This window comes from Cupressus sempervirens, chromosome 2, assembly GCF_028749045.1.
Source record: "Cupressus sempervirens isolate cs-2001-9-10 chromosome 2, ASM2874904v1, whole genome shotgun sequence".
Lineage (NCBI taxonomy): Eukaryota > Viridiplantae > Streptophyta > Pinopsida > Cupressales > Cupressaceae > Cupressus > Cupressus sempervirens.
In genome coordinates, this window is record NC_143119.1 from 17,100,860 (window position 1) to 17,124,295 (window position 23,436).

Genomic DNA, 23,436 nt, shown 5'->3' on the forward strand with positions numbered 1-23,436 from the left:
GACTTGAATATTGAAAACAAATCAAAGTTGACATTCAAGCTTCCAAAGGCTTCCAATCCATCTTCTTCCCAACATCTTCCTAAAAAGGTTTCAAAACCTTCTACTCCACCCCTCTCCAAAATGGCTTTTCTACCTCATATATCTAAGCCTCAAGCTATTTCATCCATATTTCCTCCATCATTCTACTACCCTTCAAGGTGTGTGTCAATGTTTATCTTGCCTAATATCTCATCCACCCTCATGAGATCCTCTAAATCTTATGCCTGCTTGCCATCCTTGCTTGTTTTAATCTTCCAAAACCAACAACCTTATCATCCATCTATCTCTCATTTTTCTATCATTTCGCTTCCATTACCTTATCAACATCTTTGAGTGTACCTTGCTATGGCCTTGGCTTATCATAACTTATCATTCTTATAGGAGCACTATTCAAATTGAAGAAGGCTTGAATTATTTCCAAAAACTCTAAAAATCCAAAGAAAAAAGAAAAAAAAGAAAAAAAGAAAAAAAATGTGCCTTGGTGAAAACCTGGAAATAGGCACCTTGGTAGCAAAAGTAAAGATAAATAAATCTATCCTATGGTGAAAACCACTTCTTGTGGCACCTTGGACAAGTACCATAATGAAAACCTGGTAAACAGGCATCATGCGTAATTCTTCCATCCATGACATCCTATCATGGTCTTGCTTATCCTTTAGATGTCCTCATCTCAAGTCACTCACTCATAACCTCCATAAAAAAAATTTCTATCCTATTTAGTTAACCCTTTGGTCTTGATCAATGAAAGAAACAAGAAAACTCGATTCTTAGTAATCTCTTGACATGGTCATTTTCTTTGATTACTTACATGACACCCTTCATTACACCATGAGCTCATATTGTTATATCCTTTTCCCTAGCTTGGGTAATCTTGTGAAGGCTTTCCTTGAGGGTAACATTCACCACTTCATACTCCTTGCCTATCCATCTCTACTTATCCACCAACTTGCTACTACATATTATCTTGCACCTTGCTAGACATTGGAACAAAATCAAGGTGATCCTTCTTTAGAGCTAGTAATCTCTGAAAAAAATCTAAAAATTAGAAAAAGTCCTAAAAAAAATTGTTACCCTAGTGAAAACCTAGCAATAAGCGTCTTCTTGACACCAAAAAAATTGAAAATCTCAAAAATACAAAAAAATCAAAAAGAGAAAAATACAAAAAAATCAAAAAAATCAAAAATACAAAAAAATTGGAAAAACAAGAAAAGTGCCATTGGTGAAAACCTAGAAACAGGCATCATGGTCGCAAAAAAAGAAAAAAAACTTGCCACGAAGGTGAAAACCTGGTAAACAGGTGCCTCTTGTTCTCAATGCTCCATCTTGCAGTGCATCTTCTACCTATTCTGTACAGTCCTTTCATGCCTTTGCTTTCCTGCTTCCTGCTCATGTATCTATGGATTGAGTCTTGTCACAGCTTGGGGGCATTCCCCCTTTAGTGTCACTCTTTTTGAGATTCTCCTCATAGAATCTCCTTCGTGACAATCACCAGTCATTTTGACTGCGTCTGCCTACTGTCATTAGTGTCACTCTTTTCGAGATTCTCCTCATAGAATCTTATTTGTGACAGTCACTAGTCATTTTGACTGCATCTGCCTACTGTCACTAGTGTCACTCTTTTCGAGATTCTCCTCATAGAATCTCCTTTGTGACAGTCACCAGTCATTCTGACTGTGTCTGCCTACTATCTCTAGTGTCACTCTTTTCGAGATTCTCCTCATAGAATCTCTTTCGCAATGGTCACCAGTTGTTTCAGTTGTGTCTGCCTACCGTTGCTTAGGTCATGTCTCAAGATTCCTTTATGGAAGATCTCTTTTGCGTCAGTCACCAGTCATCCTGGCTGTGTCTGTCTACTATTGCTTAGTCCTTCTTAGGTTCTTCATTGTGAATATTCCTCTTTGACCTCAGTCACCAGTCGTTCTGACTACATCTGCCTACTGATGTCACCCTACTAAAGAGATTTCTTTCTTACATGTTCTGGACATTGACACTTGACATCAATCCCGAAAACATTGAACTCAAAAAAAAATGATGATATACTTGTTTGGATATGCTGAGCATTTTCTTTGTTTTCTTTGTTTTGCTTTATCATATCTCCGCGAGTAACTCAATGATGTCATCTTTGACTAAAGAAGTAATGATTGGGGGGCATGATCTTTTTCTTTGCTTTCTATTTGCGGTTTAGTTCCAATAAGTTGATCTATTCCTATAAGAGGGGTGTCCACTATAAGAGTCTCTATCTCGTATTGGATGGCCTTGTGTACCTTGACTCCTTTTATACAGATACGTTAATGACATTGGTTCTTCTCCTTGTTTGTTAGAGTGAACTCTTCATGCTATAGTACATACTGATACTCGTCCTATTAAGTGAACGTACGAGTCATTGTGAGTATATCTAGCACAGTTCTGTCTCAAGTTACAAACATAAGGGTCGTTGCGGACAGAATGAATACTGAATACTTAGCATAAGAGGGATATCCCGTGTTTTTGGTGTGCCTGTCATGCAAGCAACATTCAGGTCATCCTGGTGTCTATGCTTTGATGCTTATGTTAACTTGCTACATTAAAAGGGACAAATGTTCTGGTCATTCTGGCTTCTTGTGCCTCGAATGCTTACATTTAATCCCGACATCCCAATAACGTATGTTATATTCATATTTTCATGATTGCAATGTTAGTGGGAATTGTATAACATACGAGCCTTATTTTATATCCAATGATGATAAATCGTCGAAGCTTGGTAACCAGACCTAGGGTTGCATTTAACATAGTCTTGCATTACATACGTCATTTTCATTAGCACACAATTCAATGGTAATCTTGTTCATACTCCACATGCATCAGATTCCTCCACAGCTGCACAAGCGTTTGGTTCATCAATTCTTGCTCCTCAATAGAATACCTGTGACTATCAAACAAAAACATGCAACACTATGTAAGATGTCAGTTCATACATATGCATTCTATCTAAGTACAACATACATCTCATGTACATCAAAGCAAAACAAAAATAGACAATGACATGTACACAGGAATACTCAGCTTAAAATCTCGTATATATGTCAAAGAATGGGTCAGTACAAAAAATGGGTGCCACTCAAGTGAAATTGATCAAAAATGATACATGTGGTGCTGGCACACCAATCGATACATAGCCAGAGATCAAAATAAAAAATTAGGCACAGAGCATCTAACTCTGTCCCAAACTCTCACCTCCAGGAGGAGCAGGAGGAGTAGGGGCAGAAGGTGGCAGAGGTAGTGGTGATATATCTGGCCTGATAGGAGGTCGTGCACCTCCAAACTCTCGCGCATACTGAGAGAATCACTGCACTTGCAATGTCTCATCAGGTACAGCGCTGGTGTATGCAGCTTAATAATATGCAGCCCGAGCAGACTGGAATCGAATCTCATCTTGTGCCAGCTCCAGCCTGCACTCTGCCATCTCAGCGCGCTCTCTCTGACGGTCTGTCTCTCGCTATCGCTCTACCAGCTGTGCATCTTTGACTGCCAATGCAATCTGCAACTCTCCCAACTGTCAGGAGGCCACACGAACCCGCTCTCAGTACCGTCGTATCGCATCCTGTACCCCACTTGTCGGCTAATTCGGCATATCCTCATCAACCATCTCTGGTGGAGGTACCTATGGCTGTGGAGGCACCTGCTACTGTGGGACCTCCCGGTGAGGGGCCTACTCCTCTTTCCTCTGCCTCCTCCGCCGACTATGTCCTGCTCCACTGCCCCCAACACCTGGGTCTAATCCCATCTGATGTGGGGGAATAGGTATCTACTGTACCCAGTGCTAGACCTGTAGTGGCACCTGTGGCTATACCCATTGCTGCTGGGGCACCTATCCTTGCCCCTGTACTTGCCCTACCATCCCTACTGGATCTGTGAAGCATGGAAATGGATGGCTCATCAAAAATGCCTGATATGCAGGCGTCATCCCTGCATCTACTACCTTTGGAAGGTAGTCCCACTGAACAGCAGCCAAATTTTAGATATCTATCATGGATCATCTTGGATCCATCCGTGGAGGCCATCCTCACTCAATATCCCTCTATACCCTGGCATAGGCATAGTACTCAGCTGAAATATCTTGTGGTCGACCATACTGTCACCACACTCGTGAGATCATGAATCTCTCTATAACTGATGTCGTCTTGCCTGCTAGCGGTCGAGAACTAAACATCCAGGGTAGCTCTCTCGGGGCATCATCCCAGTCCTCTGTCTCTCTCCAAGGTCGCCATATAATAGACACTAGGTCATAGAGATGTGTCCGCCAGTGCTTAGTCTCACCTAGGTGGGCTTGGGTAATATGCCCTCGATATCTGCAGATGTAGGGCTCCATGGGCTCCCGAGAATCCTCAAAAATTGGCCTACATATAGGGAGATGCTCCTAGGCCCAGATCTGTAGCACATAAACACCCACTACCATGGTCTTCTTCTCATGGAAGACGACCTCATGCATCTCATGAAAAAGATGGGCCAACATGCACTGACCCCACCCAAAGATCTCAGGTGCCTCAACCATCCTATGGAGCATGACACCCCATCCACACTCCAATCCATGTTGTCCCCTATCAAGACATAGGAAGCAGCTCAAGAAAATACCCAGCATGGATGCCACCCTATGTGTGGGTCCATAGGTATGCATCAACTCATCCTAGCTGATGGCTCTGCCTCTCGGTAGCTCTCTCCCGAATACAATGGAAAGTGCCTCTATCCCTAATCGAGGCATTGTATCATAGATGACTCGAGCACTGTGAAATGGGATCCTTAGTATCCTCCATATATCCTCTGGGGTAATCGTCATCTCACCCATCGGCAAATGAAATGTGTTCATCTCTGAATGGAAACGCTCTACCAAAGTAGTCAGTAAGTCGTGATTCACTATCATGGTTGGAATTCGGCATAGTAAAGACAAACCCAATCGGGCAATGTGTGCCCAATCTGCGTCATCCAAACTCTGCAATAACTCTCCATACGACGGATAATGAGATATGGATGAAACATCTCCGAAGACCTCCTGCACGCACAAAAAAAAAATGACAAACAAACGATTAGTATCAAGTCAAAATGACACATCAAAATGAAATGAACTGCAATTTCTAAGTGCGAAATCATAAAATTGTCATGGGATTTCATGCGAGATTTGTGAAATATCATGCGAAGACATACAGTTTCGCGCAAAATAGTTCTTTCTTTGCACGAAGAATCTAGCTTTCACACAAAAAAAGATCTCCTCGCGCGAAGATAGATCTTCTCGCATGAGAAAAGAGGCTCTCGTGCAAAACAAGAATTGCCTCGTGCGAAGAATGTCCACCTTTGCGCGAAACCAAAATTGCCCCGCGTGAAGATCCTCCAACCTCGCACGAAGAAATAGCATATCCTGTTTCTTCGCGCGAAGAAAGAAGATCTTCGCGTGAAAAGAGATTGGTCTCGCGCGAAGAAAGATTTCACAAACCTGAAACATGCTAAAAATGTGCATAAATGAACTCAAAATACATGAAAACAAAAGTATGAAGATGGGAAATCGATGACTCACCGGTGGTCCGTAGTCTACCGGTCGGCTGTGTCGTCTAGAGTGCTCAAAATGATGATATCTCATGTTCACTGCCATGTCTCTATCAGAGCTCAAAATCACTACAAGACAAAAGCACAAATGAATTGAAAATGACCCTTCGAGCCCTAATATAGGTGTTGACCAAATTTTTCAAAGTGCTTGGATTTGCGCAAAAATTGCACCCCTAGCTAATTGGACCATTCTGGATCCATTTTCAGGATCAAATTCAAAATCTGACACACCTAACAGCCTTAAAAATGCATTTTAAAATTTTGGGGACCGACGTGATCGAATGCTTGTGCAGCCCAAATCTTTCTGATACTTTATGACTCTTGGAATCCTTTCAACTTTACATTCTCCATATTTTCAAAGTTCATTTTGAAAATAGTCAACTTAAGTCAACTGTGGCTGAACCTAGTCAACTTTTGGTCAAACTTGGTTTTTGTGACTTCGCAATCATTTCAAATCAACCTTGAATTTTCTTTAGATCATTCTGATCTCTTCTAGCTTCTGCTAAATCTCAAATTTCTTCTATATCTCATGATGTACTGCTTTAATCATATTTCTGGTGTGTCATCTTTCAATTTCACTCCTAAGGGGGCAGGATGATTACATCATTAAATACTTATTGCTTGGGGCATCTAGTTCCCATTTTATGTCCTAGTCACTTGGGGCATCTCATCACTTGGGGCATATTGTTCCCTTCTATCTGGCATCTCTGCCATCTATCTTATCTTTTCATCAATTGATCAACCTTATAACAACTCTTCTCAGAGTTCGATAGACAGGTATTGAGACAGTCTAAAACCCTTCTCCTAAGGATTAAGCCTCATTCTGAGGATGATTCTACGACTCATGATTGAACCTTGTTATCTTTCTTTTATCAATTTTGGGTATCTAGGTGTTCTATCTAGATCCTTGAAGGTTAAGCTTTGTGCTGGAGATAATCTTCTAAATGCTTTCAATTCTAGGTATCTAGGTGTTCTATCTAGATCCTTGAAGATTAAGCTCTGTTCTGGAGATAGTCTTCTAAATGCTTTATCACTCTCGGGTATCCAGGTGTTCTATTTGGATCCTTAAAGGTTAAACTTCATTCTGAAGAAGCCTTTTAAATGCTTATCAATTTTAGGTATCTAGACGTTCTATTTGGATCCTTAAAGATTACGCTTCGTTCTGGAGGTAGTCTTTTAAATGCTATCGATCTTAGGTATCTAAGTGCTCTGCTTGGATTCCTTAGGATTAAGCTCTATTCTAGAGATGGTCCTTAAAAAGATTTATGATTATCTTTGAAGTGAATATGTTGCTCGCACATTCATTCAAAGAGGGGCAAAATGTAATACCCCAAAATTGGCTCATTGCCATCTCAACCAATTCTGGTCTATTTCTGATCAATTTCAAAGTCCTATTCTAATAGGCAATTCTCATTCTGCTATTTGCTACTTGACTTAATTGTCAGATGCAGAAAACCTTAATCTGCATTCATCATATTTCTTATTTGATTCCTATAGTACATACTCATATTAGTCGCATTAAACCTACTTGATTAATATTTAATTTAATTATTAAGTATTTATACTTTAATTAAATTAAATTATATCCTAAGGCTAATGTACTATGTAATTAAATTTATTTAGTTTAATCAATATGCCTTTCTTAATTAATTAAATGTAATTATTTAATTAAATGAGAAAGGTATTTCTAATTAATTAAAAAAAATTATTTAATTAAATGGGGTACTTACTTCTAATTAATTAAACAAAGTTATTTAATTAAATGGGAAGCCATTCCTAATTAATTAAATGAAGTTATTTAATTAAATAAGAAAAGTGTCTCTAATTAATTAAAAATTATTTAATTAAATAGAAAAAGTAATTATGAGAGCATATCTCATTTTATTAAATTAAATATCTGAACAAAATCTCTCTTCAGTTCAAAAAGGGAAATTTCTAGTTCACTATTGATCAAAAATGAGTTAAATTAGTTAACTCCTTTTTCTACTCAAATTAAAACAGTTAACTCCTTATTTTACTTAAAATCAAATCTGTTAACTCCCTTTAATTTGGGAATCTTCCTTTATGACTGAACTTCATCTTCAATCCTGACCGTTGATTGAAATTGATCTCAATCGTTGATGGATTCCAGGGAAGTCTATTTAAGAGACCCTCCTCTCTTCATTTCAAAGAGGATGAATTAATTTGCCATCGAATCACTGCTGAAATTCATGCTCACATTTACTTACATTTCTTGCATACATTCTCATTCTTAGTTTAATCTCATTTTAGTTTAATCATGCATATGCTTAATCTAGTTTGCTTTATTTGTTCTTAGATTACATTGCATCTTTCATTTTAGATTAATCTGCATACTCATTCTTAGCTTAATTCCATTGTCAAATCCTTCATTTTTAGAGGGTCTGGTTGCCTGCACCTTGATTCTGAGGATATATGACAAGCAATTCCCTTTAGATAGAAGGCAACAGGTTGCTTTGCAGGGAAAATTTTGGATGAACAATCCAATGTTCATTCTGAGATGAATCTGCATGCAATGATTGTGTTGAAGTGTGTGTGTTAGCATAGGCCGCATTTTCACATATACACTAGGTCGGTAATGTAAAAGGTTTTGTTTGTTCATCGAGTTGCAAGGTTTACCGAGTAAGTCGGTGACTATCTGACAAACCCTAGGTCATCTCAGCTACCTTCGTACCTGAGCATTAATGGCAGATTTTTCATCAAAAAGGCAAAATTTGATCTCATTTTTCACCATGAATTTAGAATATACAAAGCGAAGAGATCTCCAAGAGCATGAAAGTGAGTTCAAGCGATTTGAAGTGATTTTTCAGAAAAGAATTTGTTTAACGAAATCATTCACTCACCGAGCAACAATGGCATCCGCAAGCACCAACAGCAGCTAGGTAAAGAGAGGCTCTGAAATGCTTGTGAAGGGAGTAGAATGGAAAGCACCTAGTTTCAAGCTTGTTCCTGCCATAGCTGAATCGCTCGACCCACATGGAGCCCAATCAAAAATTTCATCAAAGGTACTACTTATAAATGACATTCGTACTCATTTCAAATGCACTATTCAAGAGATAGGGACACTAGATATGAATAATGCCCTAGCTGAATTATTCGTGGATGGAACCCTCAAACCCGAGTTCAAACATCGAGAAAACAAAGGTTTGACTCATATCCCGCACTTGCCAAGGAACTTTCAAATGAAATGGATAAGATACATTTTAAGCTGTATGCATAATGGTCAAATGTGGTTACAGCAACCCGTCCTGATAACAAAGAAAATGATTCATAAGATCACGGGTTTACCAATGTTAAGCAAATCAAAAATCACCAAAACCCTAAGTCGGGATGAACTTCAGAAGTTAACCCTAGTTGAATGGGATGGAAGAGGATTAAAAACTAACAATGTATCTGATATAGAGCTAAGATTCAAAATTTATTTAATTGCATATAAGATGTATAGTTCCAACAAATTGAATAGCATGCCCTGTGAGGTTGTAGATTTAGCCTATAAGGTTGTGAAGAAAAACATGGAGTTTAACCTAGCAGATGTGCTACTGAAACAACTTAATAAAAACATGGATAGTATAAGGACCTCAAAAATGAACTCTTGTAAATTTGGTTCTTTGTTAGTTTGTTTATTTTTCTATGTACAAAATTTTTTCCCTTCAAAAGGTACAGTGGTATGGAGAAAAGATATTCCAATTTTGTATCAAATAAATGAGTTTTTAGTAGAGATGGGTGAAAATTTTGATAGTATTATCGATAATTATTTTGAAGACTTCAAAGAAAGGATGAATAATAGATTCAGAATCCCTCCTAAGCTTGTTGAGGACTACAAAGATGATGTGTGCTTCATGGTTGACCGTGACAAGGTATACATTTAGGAAGTTAGAGCCTGAGTTGCATGGGTGAAACCTCTTCCTTATGAGGTAAATATTGATAAAGCTAGAGACATTATAGAAGCATTGGTAAATGAGCTAGTAGACCTTGGGCAACAAATTTTTGAAACCTATGATGAAGCTAAGGCCAGAATTGAGCTTGAAATCAAGCTACCACCGGCCATAAGTAAGGGTAAGAGGAAAATAGCCAAATTGAAAACTTCTACCGGTCCTCTTATGCTCACCGAGGGAAAAGGTGAAGAAGAAGGAGGAGGAGAAGAAGGAGGAGAAGAAGAGGGAGAAGAAGAATCTACAAAAGAACAACCAAAGAAGAAAGGTAAGGTAATCATTACCAAGCCTAAGAAGAAGCCTACTGCAGTGTTTTCCAGAAGAACTAGGCAAGGTAAGCAAGAACCTATACTAGTCAGGCCTGCACCCTCATTCAAGCAAAGGCTCAAACAATTGGAGGAAGGAGCTGGCATCACAAATTTCAAAGCATTGAAATTTGAAACTAGAACTGATGCTGAGAAAATGTAGATTGAGGAACTGGTACTTAGTAAGATGGGTAAATGGAAATACTCTGCAAACCAGATTGCCCCTCAAATCTCAAAAGAACTACTGGAGAGATTGCAACCGAGATGGGAGTCAGCCAACCAAACAGTAAAAGATATTTATGAGCAATCTCTGAAGGATCTCTGACCAAGTCTCACTAGAGCAGAAGTAAAAGATAAAACGAAAAACCATGAAGGTAAAATGATGATCAGATTCCACACTTGTTTGATTTTGATTAAAGACACTGAACATGTTGTAAATGATGCTACAAACATGTGGAAAAACATCTATCATCTACATAAGCCCAGTGTAGACCTAGTAGAAATCAAAGATGATGATAGTAACAGTGATGATGAGCTTGATAACACTCCATTTGTCACAATCTCACCAGGAGAGCTGCATGCATTGATGGAAGATAAAGAGGAAGATGACAAGGAGGAAGAAGCTGAAGAGGCAGATAAGGAGGAAGATGATACGGTGAAAATTGCAGCATTAGTTATTGCATCCCTTCCTCACTCTCCACCTAAAACTGGGATATCATCAAGGTTGGAGTCAGCTTCAGCAGGTTTGGTCACATCTACATCATATATATCATCTGCACCTGCCACATCTCAGCTCTAGGTATTATCAATGGAAGTGTCTACCACTTCATCTACCGAGCTGCATTCCTCTTCTTCAACTACTAAACAAGCTTCTCAGCTCCATCATCACCAATCGGAATAGCAGTAAGTTCCACAATTTTGTCAATTCCAATTTGTTCTACAATTTTGTCAGTATTATCTGCATCTACTTCAAACCTAGTTAGTTCAAATATTGCATTACCGAGTGTATCACCATTTTCGGCAAGTACTTCAGTTTTTGACCTGGTATATACTCCTATTGGCACTCAACCCCCAAGCATCCTAGTTTTTGCTGCTAGCCCTTCCATCTCTACTATTGTGTCTATTCCCAAGGTTAAACTAGTCATCACAAAAGTCAAATAAAAGCAACCATTAAGACTTATGATCATTGGAAAGGAAATTGCTGAAGACATTGACCTAGACACTGAGATAGTAATTCCAAAGATAGACTATGAAAATGCTACCATTGAAGAAATGAGGTATGCTAGTCAACTAATTGAGATGAAGCCTACGCAGAAATAACTAAGGTCTGAAAGGGATAAGGAATATAAAATAATTGAGAATGCCTAGAATATAATTACAGAGGCTATAGGTGTTGATGTAGATTCTACTCAACACATTTTGATCTAGTTAGAAGAGGCTATAAATAAATTCAATGAGGATACCTCCGATCAAGAAAAGTTGATGGAGAAGGCAGAAAAGAAGTTTGATAATAAGGTGCTTGAGCACATTGCTCAACACATAGCAATAAAACAGGTTAAATTAACCACAACTTTGGCCAATATTGAAAATTCTTTTAATAATGCAACATCTCTTTTTGCTAAGCTTTGTGATGTTACCTAGTATACTAAGGAAATAAGAGAGCAATTGAATAAGATAGATGAGGATCTGAAGGCAAGCACACAAAACCTGAAGCTTGACCCCAGTTCAACCTCATCTCATCACCTCAGGATCAAATTTTTGTCAGAAAAGAAAACATAATTGCTAAGAGAAGAGTCAAGGATCCGATCTACATTGTTAGATATTCAGAATATGATCCTTCCCATCATGGACACAATGCAGAAGCACATTGCCCATTCAAAAACATTGATCCATGACAATAATTTCTCCATTGTAGACCATGTGATTGAACATAAGACTCTGCAACTCATTCTTTAGGTACATTCATAGTTTATCTCACATTTTGATGTTTCTATGTAAATACATTATTTTTTTATTCTTTGGCATTATTGTCAAAAAGGGAGAGAAAGAGATACTCAGAAAGAGTTATTGGTGAGATAAATGTACAAAGAAAAGATACTATAAATAAAAGTCATATAAATAATATAAATACCTTATGTATATTGTATGGGGGAGTCATATGTAAGGAAGCCATGAATATTCAGCAGAATCAGTTGTCAGTATGTCAGATATTGTATATGTCAAATATTGTATATAAGTCTTGGCTCATAAGTGTTTTTGTCACTAATGCCAAAGGGGGAGATTGTTGGAATTATGATATATTTTTCATTAGTCACAACACTTATTTGATTTTGAATGTTTATCGACCTCATCACTTAGTCTATAGTTCACACCGAGCATTCAACAGTTACCTTATAAATTCTGCAGGTAAATAGTTTATACCGAGCATTTCTTTGGAAACTGAGCATATGGGTAGTTCAGCAATATTTACCGAGTTCATAGTGGTTACCGAGCAAGACAGTATTCTCCAAGCAGTTAGTGGTTATCGAGCTTCACAATGTTTACCAAGCAGTCAGTGCTCATCAAGGTAAACAAAGAACTTAGTGTTTACCGAGTGATCAAGGTAAACAAAGAACTTAGTGTTTACCGAGTGATCAAGGTAAACAAAGAACTTAGTGTTTTTTGAGTGATCAAGGTAAACAAAGAGCTTAGTTTTTATCGAGTGATCAAGGTAAACAAAGGAATCAACATTTACCAAGTAAAGAAGGTTATCAATGGATTCAATTTTTACTAAGTGACACAATATTCACCGAGTCACCAATGGTTACCGAATTCCAAGCTACTTAGAATGATTAGTATGGACTGTACCTCTACTCTTACCGAGTGCATGACAATGCAGAGTATTATAGTGGATGTCGAGTATCAGAAGGTCACCGAGTCAGTTTGTGGAACTTGAGTTTTCTACCATCTGGCCGACTCAATAATATTTGTTCACTTGTGTTTGGCCGACCTTGCGAGTGTAAATATTGGAATGGTATATATCATTTGAAATAATGAAGATGTCGAATATAGTTGGTGTTATATTCCAATATTATTGAGAAGAAGTAAAGCGAATCACCAGCAGAACAGAGGAACAGTAAGGTCAACAATTGATGCAGAAAAGCTATAGCCATCACATTAGGTGATCAGAGCACAAGGGATCTTATCAGCAATCAATTGTAATAAGATCCACTGCTTCATCCTAACAGGTGAATCATTTTGTAAATCCTTTAACAGGGTAGACTTGAAAATCTTTTGTAAATCTCCTAACAGAGTGCATACTTTATTGTATGTTTGTAAATCCTTTAACAAGATGGATCTAGAAATCCTACTTGCTCATAATAGAGCAGATCATCAGAAGTGATTATTGTAAGCCTTAACCGGCCAACTTTATAATACAGTATTGAAGTTTTTTGGGCATCATCCCCACCCCAGTTTTACTTTCTAATTGGAAGGTTTCTGGGTCACCAAATCTATGTTTTCATGTGTTACAAATGTTTATCTTTTCATGCATACAGTAGATTAGATGGATGAATGGTAAAAATATTATTATGCAGAATTGAATTAAAGTTTTAGAGTTACTGATTCACCCCTCCCCTCTCAGTAACCTTGTTAGTCTTGATTATTTCCAACACATCAAACATACCTACCTCTAAATATCACTGCCATAGCTAGTTTGACTGAATCACCTAGTTTGAATGTGAAGAAATTGTTAAAGAAAGGAATAATATTGAAAGATATTTTATAGGTGGGTATGTGCAGGATCATAGTCAACCAAACTATGGCCTTAAGTGGTAGTGAAAAACCAACAAATCAAGGTTATGTCAACTTGACACATAATTTTAAAGTGGTTCTAGACTTTATATCAAAAAGTTGTAAGAAAATAATTGGTAGGAAATTGAATCCAGTTTCTAAACTACTAGGAATTATTTGGAGAAAAACTTAGTTGATTGGTCAAAAGTTTGGATTTTAGTGTAGTACTACAAAAATTTTAGAGCGAAAACAAAAAGTAGGTGTATGTCTGACCACCTTAATCAAAATAAAATGATAGTATTTTTAAATATAATTATAGATATAAAAAGTAGACTCATGGTCAGACGTGACACATATTTTTGGAAATTTTTATTTCAAATAATTAATTAATTATGAATTTTCTACTATACTGTTTTCAGAATTTAAAAACTCTCGTGTATGACCACCTTAACTAGTTCAAAAAAATTCAAAATTAAAATTTTCTTTTTTTTCTTATAATAGTCAAAGCATAGAATGTGACACATCTTTTGGATTTCACAAATCTTATATGGTTTGAAAATTATAGCTATTTTTTAATCAGTATGTAAATCAACACTTTGTAGCTAACTTCATTAGAAAATAAGCAATAATTACTTAACTCATAATTTGACAAACATTATCTCGATGGAAAGCTGAGAACATTCTCAAGAAACACTTTTCATTTCATCATATTTGGATGAAAAAAGTCATCAGCTGCATCGTCGAAGTGAAAAAAACACAACATGGCAAAAACACATTTTTGGGATGTTTTTGGCATTGACCATAGAGGGTTGGCATCCAGAGCAAAACCACGCCTAATTGGGTACCCATTCCCAAATCGGGTATCCATTCCCAAATCAGATACCTGTTCTCAAATCGGATACCCATTTTTTTTAATTACCTTTTTAAATTGATTTTTTTCTAATTCTTTTATAATAGTATGACCCCTTTTAAGGATACTTAATATGTTTTTAAAAGACTCTAAGACAGTTAACCATACCTATTATGGTTCCAAAGGATCAAAAAGGTTCATAGGGCACCCTTTGACACTCTTTAACCCATTCAATCACAATATGTGTGCTTATTGTTCCTATGACTCCTTTCGATGCATATAAATGATTATAATATGTCCCTGGGGGTCTTAGGATCTCTAGAAATATATGTTGTAATGAAATATGTTGAAAGGGGTCATAAGTTATCCTATGATTCCTTTCGACCCATATAAACAATTATGATATGTCCCTAAGGGTCCTAGGACCCCTAGAGACATTTTTTTTAATGAAATGTGTCGAAAGGGGTCATAGGTAATCATATGGCTACTTTCAACTAATATAAATGATTATAATATGTCCCTAAGGATCCTAGGATCCCTAGAGACATATTTTGTAATGAAATGTGTCAAAAGGGCTCATAGGGGTCATAGGTTATCCTATAACCCCTTTCAACTCATATTAATAATTATAATATGTCCCTAGGAGTCTTGGGACCCCTAGAGACATATGTTGTAATGAAATGTGTCGAAATGAGTCATAGATTATCCTATGACCCCTTTCAACCCATATAAATGACTATAATATGTCTCCAGGGGTCTTGGGACCCCTAGAGACATATGTTGTAATGAAATGTGTGGAAAGAGGTCATAGGTTACCCTATGGAACATTTTGATCCATATAAATGATTATAATATGTTCCTCAGGGTCCTGGGACCCTTAGAGACATGTGTTGTAATGAAATATGTCAAAATGGGTCATAGGTTATCCTATGACCCCATTCGACCCATATAAATGATTATAATATGTCCCTAGGGGTCCTAGAACCCTTAAGGACATATGTTGTCATGAAATGTGTCAAAAAGGGTCATAAGTTATACTATGACCCCTTTCAAACCATAGAAATGATTATAATATGTCCCTAGGGGTCTTATGACCCCTAAAGACATATATTGTAATGAAATATGTCAAAAGGGGTCATAGGTTATCCTATGACCACTTTCAACCCATATAAATGATTATAATATGTCCTTAGGGGTTCTAGGACCCCTAGAGACATATGTTGTAATGAAATGTGTCGAAAGGGGTCATAGGTTATCTTATGACCTATTTTGATCAACATAACGATTATAAAATGTTCCTAGGGGTTCTAGGACCCCTAGCGGCATATGTTGTAATGAAATATGTCGAAAGGGGTCATAGGTTATCCCATGACACCTTTTGACCCATATAAATGATTATAATATGTCCCTAGGGGTCCTAAGAACCCTAAAGACATATGTTGTAATGAAACATATCAAAATGGGTCATAGGTTATCCTATGACCCCTTTCAACCTATATAAATGATTATAATATGTTCCTAGGGGTGTAAGGATCCCTAGAGACATATGTTGTAATGAAATGTCTTGAAAGGGGTCATAGGTTATCCTATTACTCCTTTCGAACCATATAGACTATTATAATATCCCTAGGGGTCCTTGGTCCCTAGAGACATAAGTTATAATGAAATATGTCGAAAGTGATCATAGGTTATCTTATGGCCCCTTTCAACCCATATAAAATGGTTATAATATGTACCTAGGGGTCCTAGGACCCCTAGAGACATATGTTGTAATGAAATGTGTCGAAAGAGGTCATAGGTTATCCTATGACCCCCCTAGGGGTCCTAAAACCCATAGTGACATATGTTGTAATGAAAAATGTTGAAAGGGGTAATAGGTTATCCTATGACCTTTTTTATCCCATATAAATGAATATAATATGTCCCTAGGGGTCCTAGGAACCCTAGAGACAAATGTTGTAATGAAATGTGTTGAAAGGGGTCACAGTTTATCCTTTGACCCCTTTCAACCAATATAAATGTTTATAATATGTTCCTAGGGGTCTTGGGACCTCTAAAGACATATGTTGTAATAAAATGTGTTGAAAAGGGTCATAGGTTATCCTATTGCCCCTTTCGATCCATATAGATGAATATAATATGTCCCTAGGGATCCTTGGCCCCTAGAGGCATATGTTATAATGAAATATGTCAAAAGTGTTGACCCATATAAATGATTATAATATGTCCCTAAGGGTCCTAGGGTCCTTAGAGACATATGTTGTCATGAGATTTATCGAAAGGTGTCATAGGTTATCTTGTGACCCCTTTTGAACCATACAAATGATTATAATATGTTCTTAGGGTCTTGGGACCCCTAGAGACATATGTGTTGAAGTTGATGAAAGATTAACCTCACAGCTTCCAAGAATCACCTGCATGCAAACACCTACCATAGAAAGAGAAGCAAAAAACTATGGAGGTAGGAATTGCTAGATCCATAGATGAGACATTCTTGATGAGCAAAAAAAGAGATTGCTATTATCAAAAGTGAATAAAGAAAATTACAAAAAGATTAATCCTTATAAAAGGAGATCAAAACCCGAATGAGTAACCTAAAAAGTTACAAAGGGTAACCTAAAAGGTAAAAGCTATTTAATAATTACAAATTAATTATTAAATAGAGAATGCAAAAAGCTCATAAAGAAAAATCTTAAGAAGGGAGAAAAGGTAATTTAATAAATGAAATTAAATTAATCTTTTTCTCTAACACTCCCTCTTAAGATGAGCAACAATCTAGTTACAAACAATGCAAAAGAAGCAAGAAAACTACAATGCAATGCTGAAAGCAAACTTGGGTCCTGACAACAAGGCTTGATGAGATACCCAATCACAACAAAATCTCTATGAAACAGAGAAATAGAGAAAACCTAGCGGGGAAAACTCTACTCCAAAAAAGATAGTTGAAAACCTAGTGAAGGACTACAAAAGCCTTCAACTAGAGGAATGTTCAAGAAAAAGGAACAAAGAGAGATCATTAAGAAAACCACTAAAGTATGTAAAAGCTGCAAAGCTCTATCGAAAGTAACTGCTAATTTGAAGAGCCTCCACTAAAATAGAACCTGACCAGGTAGAAAAGACTATTATAATCTGCATCGAATTAGGAGGCACACAAAGGCAAACAAATGAAGTTCAAAATATAGATGGCATGAAACACCACAACCTAAAGAGATAATCAATCAAACCAAGGAAGCATGAGAGATAACATAAGAACTCGCCCTAATGCAGACAAGGTGAGGTAACAGGCAACTAGAAAAGTGGGCCAAAAAAATTGCAAGTCAAGGAACCACGATTAAGATGCACAAAAGAGTACATATGTGTGTACTAAGGTGATCAATCTCAAACACCTCATGAGGCTAATGTCACTGAAGCGACACTCACTAGACAAAGGAAGATGGCAAACAAAATAAAACCATCAAATCCCCCATGACACTTTATAAGAGTAGTGCATGTACAATAAGGCACAAGACATAGTGAATCCCAAGAATACAATAATCGATATGAGTGTGCACAGATGAAATTGCTTGAATCAGAAGGCAAACAAAGGAAAACAATTGAAACAAAAACACAAATGCAATATGACACTTTATCTCAGTGTGTTTGCAAGAATGCATACAAATGGCTAAATAGACTAGAAGAGATATAAGACTAATACAATAGATAGTGCAAGTCATGAAAAATAATCTAAAGCAAAGAAATTGATCCCCAGACCTAAAACAAACAAGTTATCCACCAAAATGCAAAAATATAGAAGATTGAATAGAATGTGCCTAGAGAAAATTCTGGAAAAGAAACCAACATTAATAGAAAGATCTCAGAAAGACCTTTCCAACAATATAAAGAATTCCCAAATCGGAGATTGAATGCTCAAGATATGTCCCCCAGAGTGTAAAAATGAACTTTTGACTTTGACAGTAGAAAAAGGCATCAAAACAATATAAAAACTGAAAACTAACTATACCAATGTGACTGGCTCGAAACCAAATGTCTGGCAATATCTTGTTTTCAAAAAACATAGCCTCTATGCTTGAGATATGAGCAAAAAAGTGAAGGTAGGTCCAAATAGAGGTTGAGGAGGTGATAGGAAGTGGTGATGCAATGGTAACACGGTGCTAATTTCAGCAAGTGACGAGCTCAAATTTGACGGTGAAATGACCGTCGATGCAAAAAATGCTAGATAATGACCCCTATTGGAAAAAATTGTCCGGCCACCAAAAATAGCATGTCGGAAAAAGGGCTAGTGCTAGATTAAAAACTAGTGGCCAATCAAGTATGTGCCAAAAAAATACGTAAAATGGCCAATAAAAGGCATCAAGATTAGAGTATAGGCCACAAAGGTGGTAGAGATAAAAAAGCCACCAATTATGACAACAAGCTATCCATTCACCAAATTTTGCCACCATTCATGGCAAGACCACTATTGGATACCTTTGTTGTATGCACTAATCTAACCTTGACTGGAAGAGGACCATTTGGAGGAGCTTGCTGAAGGAGATCAAAGGGTATGTAGAAAACCAATCACAAGGATGAAATAAAAATCAAAACTACTCTAGAGCTGCTAATAAAATAAATGCCCAAAACATTGAACATTCCAAAAACTGCTAAGATGATAAACAAAAGAGTTGATCTCTAATCTTCTTCTATCACATGCATGATGGCATTAATACGACTACCATGCAAGGTGTAATAATAGTCTTTCCCAACCCATGATGTGATGTGAGCTGATACAACCTCTTAGGAACTTGCTACTAATTATAATCAACAACTTCCAAATTCTGTTCAAACTATGTAGCAATGTCAAAAGTAGCAAACTAAATCTGCCAAAACCTTTAGAGTAGAACTAAAGCTAAAGAATGGGAGAGTCTCCACAAACCACTGCTCCCTCCTTGACTCCTTTATTGCAGACCCCTGAAGAACAACTTTCTTAGCTTGTTCAATAGTCTGGTACTTGGCAGAAGCGTGCAACCTGTTACTAACAAGAATATCATATTGGCATCATTTGAAGCCCAAGGTGGAGAACCAAGGTGGAGATAGCATACCACAACCAATAAAATCCAAGTCAGGTCATGCACCTACTCCTCTTGACACCCATCCAAGGTAGAAGTCATGAAATACAAAAAAAATAGACTAACTTTACTCTACTCCACTTGTGGTTGAAGAATGACTAGTGGTGCATAGGGCCGAGAAATTGCTCCAAAAGACAATTACAACTCCGAAAAAGAGTGCAGACAACGAGGCATTAGAAGATCCCAAGGCCTATAGATATTTCACCAGCCAACGAATTGTAACCCAAAACCATTCTCACCAATATATTTGCCTTTGTTGAATTCAAGTATCACAAAGATTTCCAGAGATGCTTCTTCACATACGCTAAAGGAATAGTCACCAAAATCATGTAACACAAGGAGGGAGGAGCCAAAGGGGCTTGCAATGCATCATAAAAAGGTGTTTTGAAACATGCACAACCTCCAAAAATCACATGACCATCACCAAGATTGGTGTCAAAACCATCGCAAATCATGAATGACCACCCAAGTTGGAACAAGCAATGCCAAAAATTAAGACATAACCAAAGGATTAGGGAGAGACAAGTCAAAGTTGGAGTCCCATGAAGGCTACCATACTCCATAAGATCCAAATTCAAAGCCGTTGATCAAGAAAAACCTCCCATAAATGATTGGAAACCACCTCCCTTTACTTGCAAATTATGGTGCTAATAGATATCTCATGAGCATGTCAAAGATGGGGTAGAGAACCTGTGAAGGGTAGCAAGACATGCTTGCATGGCTAAAATAAATTTCCAAATCTTTGCACAAAGTTTGTGAAATGAAGCTCTACACACATAGATCAAAATTTCCTTTGCAATGGGCTAAACCAATCCACAAAACCACAAAATAAAAAGGCCCACATTCTTTTCAAAACAAAACTCCTTCAAATTTTTTTTTGAAAAATAAAAAAATAATTAGCCATCTCATTTTTTGAGCCCAAGCTAAAATAGCATGGGTGCAAAAGATTTTGCCTAAGATTTCAACAACATTCGAACTGGACATATTATATATGGAAATGAGGGCTTTCGAGTGCTCTGTGCTCAACGGTGATGTTCATTTGGGCTCATAGTGCTTCAAAAAATAGTGACCACCAAATCCAATAAAAAATGTTGAAAGTTCAGATTTGAAAACCTAATGTCAGATCCGATGTCAAATCTCTCATAAACAAAATAGGGGCATGAAGATCTGGTGCTTTGATACCATGTTGAAGTTGATGAAAGGTCAACCCCATAGCTCCCAATAATCACTTCCATGCAATCACCTATCAAAAAAAGAGAAGTAAAAAGCTATAGAGGCAAGAATTCCTAGATCCATAGATGAGACATTCTAGATGAGCAAAAAGAGAGATTTCTATTATCAAAAGTGAATGAATAAAATTACAAAGAGATCAATCCTTATAAAAGGAGATCGAAACCCAAATGGGTAACCTAAAAAGTTACAAAGAGTAACCTAAAAGGTAAAATCTATTTAATAATTAGTAATTAATTATTAAATAGAGAATGCAAAAAGTGTATAAAGAAAAACCTTAAGAAGGAGAAAAGGTAATTTAATTAATGAAATTATATTAACCTTTTTCTCTAACAATATGTTGTCATGAAATGTGTCGAAAGGGGTCATAGGTTATCCTATGACCCCTTTTGACCCATACAGATGATTATAATATGTCTCTAGGGGTCCCAGGACCCTAAGAACTTATTATAATCATTTATATGGGTCGAAAGGGGTTATAGGATAACCTATGACCCCATTTGATAAATCTCATGACAACATATGTCTCTAGGGGTCCCAAGACCCCTGGGGACATATTATAATAGTTTATATGGGTGCAAAGGGGTCATAGGTTATCCTATGACCCCTTTTGACCCATATAAACTATTATAATATGTCCCCAAGGGTCCTGGGACCTGTAGAGACATATGTTATAATGAAATGTGTCGAAAGGGGTCATAGATTTTCCTATGACCCCTTTTGAGCCATATAAGTGATTATAATATATCCCTAGGGGTCCTAGGACCCCTAGAAACACATGTTTTAATGAAATGAGTTGAAAGAGGTCATAGGCTATCCCATGGCCCCTTTTTGACCCATATAAATGATTATAATATTTTCCTAGGAGTCCTAGGACCCCTAGGGACATATGTTGTCATGAAACATGTTGAAAGGGGTCATAAGGCTTTCTTATGACTCCTTTTGACCCATATAAATGATTATAATATGTCCCTAGGGGTCCTAGGATCCCTAGAGACATGCGTTGTCATGAAATGTGTCAAAAGGGATCATAGGTTATACTATGACCCCTTTCAAACCATAGAAATGATTATAATATGTCCCTACGGGTCCTACGACCCCTATAGACATATGTTGTAATGAAATATATTGAAAGGGGTCATAGGTTATCCTATGAGCCCAAAAAACTCATATAAATGATTATAATATGTCCCTAGGGGTCCAATGACCCCTAGAGACATGTGTTGTAATGAAATATGTTGAAAGAGGTCATAGGTTATCCTATGACCCCTTTCGATCCACATAAATGATTATAATAGGTCCCTAGGGGTCCTAGGAACTATAGAGACATATGCTGTAATGAAATGTGTTGAAAGGGGTTACAGGTTATCCTATGACCCCTTTCGATGCATATAGATTATTATAATATGTCCCTAGGGGTCCTGGAACCCCTAGAGACACGTTGTAATGAAATGTGTCAAAATGGGTCATAGATTATACTATGACCCCTTTTGACCCATATAAATGATTATAATATGTCTTTAGGGGTCCTAAGACCCCGAAAGACATATGTTGTCATGAAATATGCCAAAAAGGGTCATAGGGTACTCTATGACCCCTTTCGACTCATTTGAATACATGATATATTTTCCTAGTGGTCCTAGGACCCTTAGGAAAATATGTTATCATTTAATGGGTCAAAATAGGTCATAGGTTACCCTATGACCCCTTTCAACCCATTTAAACACATGATTTATGTCCTTAGGTGTCAGGTCTGACCACTACTTTGGGTTTTTCTGCATATTAAAATTTTACTGTTTGAAGTATCTTTCAGATGTTATGTTGTTTCATTTGCAGAACTTGGTTAAGGTAATGTCCTTGGGACATGTGACTATTGCTGATAAATTAAGAACTTTATCTACTCTCTGAAGTAGTAAGAATTAATGTCTAATTCTCTAGTTTTGTTATTTTTGTGTAAAGACATTAGATAAAATATTTTGGATAAAGCATTCAAAAAGTTTTAAATTAAATACAGGTTTACATATTATATTTCATGATTGGAAATAGTTTATGTTACCATAATTCAAATTCTTTATGACAACATTAATGTTAGTACGTGGCTTATTGGACATTAGCAGAGTTTATGAATGATTTAATTACGATTAATGCATTTTCTTTGTTAAGTTTAGTTTAGCATTATTGCATAGGAGTTAAGAATATATATACTTCTTCATTCATCTAACTTTATGATGGCAAGTTGTATATGTTATCTTCACTTGTGTTATAAATAAAAATAAAACTAAGTTGGATTCGGTTAAAACAAATTCCATTTGTTTTAAAAGAGGTTTAATAATCCGTGGCTTTCATAGAATACATATATTTTGTTGATTAAAGGATTTAATTTCCCTAAAACCCTAAAGGGTTTTGAATGCAATAACTTAGGGAATTATGCATTGTTTTTAAAAGCCAACTTTGGCAGTGGCTTTGAATCTGTCATATACATGACTCTAAGCAGAATTGAAGTGCATTGAATGCGCATTATAGTGAGGCCATTAAGGCACTAAAGTTCTTGGTTGTCCATGTCAATTGTGAGGTTGGTTTCTACGAAAGTATTGCTGGCAAATTGGCCTTTT